Source organism: Eublepharis macularius, chromosome 10 (genome assembly GCF_028583425.1).
Source record: "Eublepharis macularius isolate TG4126 chromosome 10, MPM_Emac_v1.0, whole genome shotgun sequence".
Lineage (NCBI taxonomy): Eukaryota > Metazoa > Chordata > Lepidosauria > Squamata > Eublepharidae > Eublepharis > Eublepharis macularius.
This window is the reverse complement of record NC_072799.1, coordinates 18,302,027-18,309,264: the sequence shown is the minus strand read 5'-3', so window position 1 is coordinate 18,309,264 and position 7,238 is coordinate 18,302,027. Positions and strand designations below refer to the sequence as shown.

General features: G+C 45.2%; 1 non-coding gene across 1 annotated transcript; it reads right to left on the bottom strand.

Moving 5' to 3' along the window:
* Positions 1-809: 809 nt before the first annotated feature.
* On the bottom strand, positions 810-884 carry TRNAA-UGC (transfer RNA alanine (anticodon UGC)). Its single transcript has one exon. It is a non-coding gene; the product is annotated as a tRNA-Ala (tRNA).
* Positions 885-7,238: the final 6,354 nt, after the last annotated feature.

Here is a 7,238-nt window from a genome sequence, read left to right as displayed (position 1 = left end):
GGTATGGGGGCTGGAGTGAGTAGAACTAGGTGGGATTGAGTGAAAAGGCTTTACAATTTGGTTTGCATTAAAACAATTGTGATATAGTATCTAATAGCCAAGTATGGGCCCTCATCCATATGGGTTAAAAAAAATCTACAAGAGAAAGCACAGGGATAAAGTGTGTGTTTCTGAGAAAATATGATTTTTCCACCCTTCAGTTGGTCTACTCTAAGAAGGACGTGTGTATTTGCAGATATCATGGGTGAATTTCAGCTACCTGACAATGGAAAGAGGTGAATGGCAGCGGGGGCACAAGTAGGGAGGGGGGGAATAGATACTGTTGGGTTTGCAAGGCTGGAGGAGAACTTACGGGTAAGACTGGGTGGAAGGGGGTGGGGAGAAGACTGAGAGCCAAGCTACAAGTGATGCCTGACACAGGTTGGACACTTGTCAGCTTCCCTCAAGTTTTGATGGGAAATGTAGGCGTCCTGGTCTTGCAGCTGTAATGGAGAGCCAAGCTGTAAAACCAGGATGCCTACATTTCCAATCAAAACTTGAGGGAAGCTGACAAGTGTCCAACCTGTGTCAGGCATCACTTGTAGCTTGGATCTCAGTGGGTAGGTGGGAGAACGGGCAGGAAAACAAAGAAATGGTTTGTTATTGTTTTTTTCTTACTGCAACCAAGTCCATGGAAACACGAAGCTGGCTTACATGGAGTCAGATCCTTGGACTTAACTATCAAGGTCAGTATTGCCTACTCTGACCGACTCTCTGGGGGGGTCTCAGGTGGAGGTTTTTTCCATTACTTACAACCTGATCCTTTGAACTGGAAGTGCCAGGGATTGAACCAGGGACCTTCTGCATGCAAAGCAGATGCTCTACCACTGAGCCACACCCCATCCACAGTAGGGCTGGCAGCTCCAGGTTGGGAAGTATCTGGGGATTTGAGGGGTCGATCCTGGAGAGGGTGGGACTTGGGGAGGGGAGAGACCAGGGCTGAGTTAACCCATGGCTGGGCCCCTAGGCTTTCAGGTATTTCGGGCCTCCTCTGGCACTTCAACCTTTCACCCCACTACAGCTGACAGACTGACCCTCGTACAGTAGGTACTAGACTGCACTGCATAGCCCTATCCATTTTGAGGGTCTTCTGAAGAATTCTATTCACAATTTTTAAAAATTTTATTGTGTGAGTAGAACTCTTCAGGAAAGCACATTTTGGGGGTATAATTGTTCAATAGTGTAATATTTTGAAGTGATAATTGGTTATTATTTATTAAAATATATAATTTATGGATAATTGTTTTAGTTTGGTGTAGTGGTTAAGAGCGGGGGACTCTAATCTGGAGAACCAGGTTTGATTTCTCGCTCCTCCACTTGAAGCCAGCTGGGTGACCTTGGGTCAGTCACAGCTTCTTGGAGCTCTCTCAGCTCCACCCACCTCACAGGGTGTTTTGTTGTGGGGATAATAAAGACATACTTTGTAAACCGCTCTGAGTGGGTGTTAAGTTGTCCTGAAGGGTGGTATATAAATCGAATGTTGTTGTTGTTATTAATAATAATTAATATTCTTAATTTAGTATTAATAATATAATAATTGTTAATACAAATACATGTACATGTATTGCTACATTGCAGAGTACAAAATGCCTTTAACCATTGGTGCCCTAGGGCACAGGTAACAGTGCCTCAGCAAAAAAAAAAATTGACATGCCTCTAGTCCCTGTGGGGCCCCTAGGCTTCAGCCTACTCAGCCTTATGAATAATACGTCCCTGGGAGAGACCTCAACAAGGTATAATGCCATACCCACCCACCAAAAACAGCCATTTTCTCTGGGGAAACTGATCTCTGTGGCCTGCAGTTCAGTTGTAATTCCAGGAGATTTCCAGCTACCATCAGGAGGCTCACAAGCTACCAAGCCAACTTCCATGGTACCACCTGGAGGCTGGCAACTCCCGCCAAGACATGGCATCTCAAAGGCCCAGTGACCCATATGTGGCCATTTACCATGTTTAGTCAGTACGGCTGACAATCAGCTCTTGCCTTTAGGCTGCCTGTGCACAGTGCACCATCCTCCCAGCAAGGCTAGAAAGCAGAAAAACAAAAAAAAATCTATACCTTTTCAACTGGCTAGAAACTTTTCATGTCTTTATTTACATAAGCCAGGGAGCCAATAATAGTAACTCTCAGTTTATCCCATCAATTTCAAACAATTTGAAAATGGCAAGGGGGGGGGGGGAATGACTCAGTCCTGGATGTTAAGCCACTATTTCATCCATTTGCAATGGGAAGGCTGGCTTGTCTCTTACTATTTTCTGGCTAACTTATCAACTTGCTGAGTGTTGTTTTCCTTACCACGGCTTGAGATGGATGGAATAAAAAAGGGGAAAGGAAAGGCTGGTCCTTAATTGCGCCTTGATAACAGCATTTATTTCCAGAAACCTTGCTAAAGGATTTCTAAGTGGCTTCATGCTTAGAACCAGGGCTAGTTCAAGGTATTCCTCCCCACCACACACCACGATGTGCGACACTGTAAAGGCTCAAATGAAACCCGTGTGACCGTGGCACAGGTGGAAGACAACAGGTGTCAGCCATGCCTGTCCCTTTCTCCTGTGTCACTTCAGAGAGTGGCGCTTCAGTGCTCAGTTTACACCTTACCTCGTTGTAGAACTCCAAGCAGTCGCTTGTATGCCAAGAACCAGCCCTGCTAGGAAATGGGATGTGGCACACTTCGCCCTAGCAAGCCTCACCTAAATCAGGATTAATTTGTTTCACTGTCCCCAAGGTAACCATGGAAACTTGAATGCTAAAACACCTGACTGTGCCTAATGTGATAGGGCTGTATGTGCAGATAACGTCCCCCACCAAAACCCTGAGGAATGGCTTAGGTAAGAGTATGAATTGGGCTGCTCTGTAGATAACAGAACCCCTGTTGGTCTTCATTCATAATGTAGGGAGACATTGGCAGCATGCCCTGCACTATGGTTTAGTTTGGCAAGGGACGGGAGAAGAAAAAAGGGCCATGAAAAAATGAGAGATGCCCTCATTCATTTTGAGCAGTATCAGTGAGTGTAATATGTGGGCCTAAAGAACAACCAGCTTTGCATTTACAGGGGGAAAGGCAGGTAAGCCGTTCAACTCAATGTCCCATCAAGCCCTGGAAAGTCTAGGAGGAGGAGGTGGTAACGGTCCCCTTACGGATCAGCTGGAAATGGACATGAGCATTTTGTTAAAGGTGGTATCATGGAAGCATCTATTCTGGTGGTGTACAAACTCACGCAATCTGCACACATGCAGAATAACTTCTCCATTGCAATGGGAAACCACACAAAGTTACAAGAGATGAATTACACAAGGAGGAGCACGTGAAGGGAGTTGCAATGTTAGCTGGGAAGCTGAGTGTTAAAAGAGATTGGAAGGCTTTGTCAATTTCCCCTCTCTACAGAGCCAGGGAGATCCCTGCTCAGGGGGTTTGTTAATTTTCTCTTTGCTGCCCCTCCATAAGGCTCTGTCAGTTTCACCTCCCCTTCTAAGAGTCCAAGAGGAAATAAACAAACCTGAGCAGGAATCTCCCTGGCTCTGTAGAGAGGGGAAATTGACAAAGCCTTCTGATCTCTTTTAAAACTCAGCTTCCCAGCTAACATTGCTACTCCCTTCACCTGCTCCTCCTTGTGTAATTCGTCTCTTGTAGCTTAGCTCACAGGACTAGCCCCATCATAAGTTGCATTTACATGGGAGCATGAAAATGCACTCCTGCGATGGCAGCAGTTGGAAGTGGTGCTGCCACCCCCACCCCACCCCTCTCTCGACACCATCATGCCTGCACTTTCAGTGGTGATTTTGGTGCCCCTCTGTGACCCAGAACCCACCTTTCCCTACCAAATTGCACTGTAATGCTACACTGTGGCTCATCAGGGAAAGGAAAAATCCTTTTAAAGAGTTAAAAATGGAAGAAGAAATGCCATTTTGAAAGCAGTGCTTTGCTACGCCCCCATCCCACCCCATAGTGGCTGTAGGTTGACTGTCCATATGGATTCTCTCCCATCAGCCTCCCTGCTGTTTTCCCTTTCACCAGAGAAAATTAGGTTTTTATTTTCTGCCACTCAAAAAAGGGGCAGGTTCAGTACTGTCTATTCACACTGGCAGTGGCTGTCCAGGATCTGAAGCTGAGGTCCTCCACATCACATATTACCTGATTCTTTTAAATAGAGATGCCAGGGGTTGAACCTGGAACCTTCTGCATGCAAAGAAGATGCTGTGCCTGTGAGCCACAGCCCCTCCCTGAGAAAGCAGCCTAAAACATGGACATCCACAGACATAATTCTGGGAAGGAGGACAAGGTCTATTGATTGTAGCTGCAGATCACCTGATTTCTTCCAGTCTTAATACCACTGTGGCAACCCACTCTTCCCACCATATACCATTTTCTCTCCTTCTACCACTTCCCCCCTTCTTTCCACATAGTTCTTGATTCCATGAGGGTTCACAGTAAACCTGCTCTGGATCATAGTTAGGTTGCAAGGACTGGCAGGGGTCATTTTGTAGAAAAAGAACTGCAGGAATTCATTAGCATAACTCATTAGCATATCTCATTGGCATTTGACACACCCCCTGACATCACCAGAAGTGTGTCAGAAGGCAACACCCACCCCTCAGGCCCCTTTCCCCAAAAATCTCCAGGTATTTCCTGAAAATAAAGCAGAATGAACTCAAAGCAGCTTACCATCCTCTGGAGAGCCAGCCCCAGCAGCCCAGCTTGCACTCACTCACTCACTCACTCACTCACTCACTCACTCACTCACTCACTCACTCACTCACGAAAATAAAGCAGCAGAATGAATTGAAGCAGCTTAGCTTCCTTTGGAGATCCAAGCCCAGCTTGCACTCACTCACTCACTCACTCACTCACTCACTCACTCACTCACTCACTCACTCACTCACTCACTCACTCACATGAGTCACAAATGAAATGAAGCAGCTTAGCCTCCTTTGGAGGTAAGGCAGAGGGGAGAAAAAGGAATCATGTGGGCGGGGCCAAAACCCACATGACCAGTTTTCAGCTCCACTGGAACAGTGTTCCGGCGTGTTCCCCCTCCACATGAGCCCTGAGGACTGGGTTTCATTTTTTGGTATTTAGCAGGCTGCATCCTTAGAAAAGAACTTATTTATTTAACTCAATTTATGTTCCACCCTCCCTGCATCAGCAGGCTCAGGGTGGATTACAATTAGTACAATAGTTTAAATACATATAACTTTAGTATAATAGTTCAAATTAGTATAGTTTAATTAGTATAATAGTTTAAATACATATAACTATTGGTTTTCATTCTAGAGACTTTGCGGATTAGTTGCATGTTTGTGTTAGGGTACATTTTAGGATTCCAGGGAGACAAACACTCTCTGTATCCCTCACTTTGGACACCCATAGCCCAAGATCAAGGTTCAGGGGGCTCAGATTAGAGGTGATCTAGTCTTCAAGCCAATCCAAAGAATCAGCACTAGAGATGGGCATGAACCAAAATAGGAACCAGAGTTAGTCACGAACCAGGCCATTTTTTTTGGTTTGCGAACTGGCGGTTCTTCAGAGGGCATTTCTGATGAACCACAATGAACCACAAAGGTTTTTAGGCTGGTTCATTTTTCAGTTCGTCACTGTAGACAGCCTTGTGCCGATCAATTAGTTTCCTAGGCAACAGAGAGGGTGGGTTTTCTGCAGACTTTCTGCTGCCCTGGAAGTGACATATTCACAAACCAAATGAACCAGTTCACAAACCGGGCCATTTATGCCAGTTCATGGTTTGTGAAACACAATGAACCATGAACTGCAACAAACAACCATTTTCCTGGTTTGCGCCCATTTCTTATCAGCACTCTTAGTTTTTACAAACTCCATGGTATAAGAGTACCCCCCCCTCCCGAGACCTAATCCCCCCCTTCCCCTTGTCCTGTGCTTGCAGTGGAATCAAGGCCCCCAAACTCTAGTGTCACGCCTGGTCTGTCTCTGAGAAAGACTGAGCTAAGATTACCTAGAGAAATTGTGACCAGGATGGGACCTAAACCAGTGACCACCCAGTTGACAGTTAATTTTCTTAACCATTATGCTACAGAGGGTTATAAAATTATGGAAACTATGAAGAGAGTGAACTGAAAGAAACTATTTAATTTCCCTCCCATATAACAGTAGGAGGCTATCCAGTAAAACTGATGAGTGGTATGTTGGAACAGACAAAATTAAGTGTTCCTTCGTGCTATATACATTTTTCTTATAGAATGTGTTGCCAGAGGTCATGGGGGACTAGAATGGATAGTTTTAAAAAGAATTGGAAACATTTATGCAATCACAGAATCACAGAGCTGGAATGGATCCCAAGGGTCATCTAGTCCAACTTCTTGCACAATGCAGGAAATTCACAACTACTCTTCCCCCCCCCCCGCCCCGCCCCGCTGACCCCTGCTCTAGGAAGGCAAAAAGCCTCCAGGATATCTGGACAATCTGGCCTGGTGAAAAATTCCTTTATGGCCCCCAAGTGGTGATTGGCATTACTCTGGGCACATAAGGAAGGCCATGAGAGGTGACCACTGGTTCATCCCTGAATGTAGGTCTATCAATGGCTGTTAAAAGTACAGAAGTGATCAGGATGCCGTAACTCCTTTCCAAGAAAGAAAGGCTAAAAAATGTGCAGATCTTTAATTTAGGAATAGTGCCTGGGACCTGATAGATGACGGATGAACTCTGTTATGTTCTTGTGCCTTTACCTATGACATTTATTACCTATGGCATCTGTGTGTAAAGTGCCATCAAGTGACAACTGACTTATGGCAACACCAGCAAGAAGTTTTCAAGGCAAGTGAGGAGCAGAGGCGGTTTGCTATTACCTTCCTCTGCAGAGTCTTCCTTTGTGGTCTCCCATCCAAGTATTGTCCCTGCTTAGCTTCTGAGATCTGACAAGACTGGGCTATACAATGCTGCTTTCCCTCCCATCTATGGCATATAGCATTTATTTATAAAATGAGAAATAAAAATTGTGCACAAACACTAACATGGTGCTAGAACATCCTCCCCGAGTTGCTTTAGCTCCTTATTTTCCTTTAATGTAATTGTACCTGGAATTCTTCTTCCATCTTTCCACTTAAGGTACACTTTGATTAACAGTCATTTCCTCTCTCAGGAAGACAACTCGATCAATGGCCACTGGCCATACTGACTAAAGGGAGCCTCCATATTCAGAGGCAGCAAACTTCTAAATACCAGTGCTAG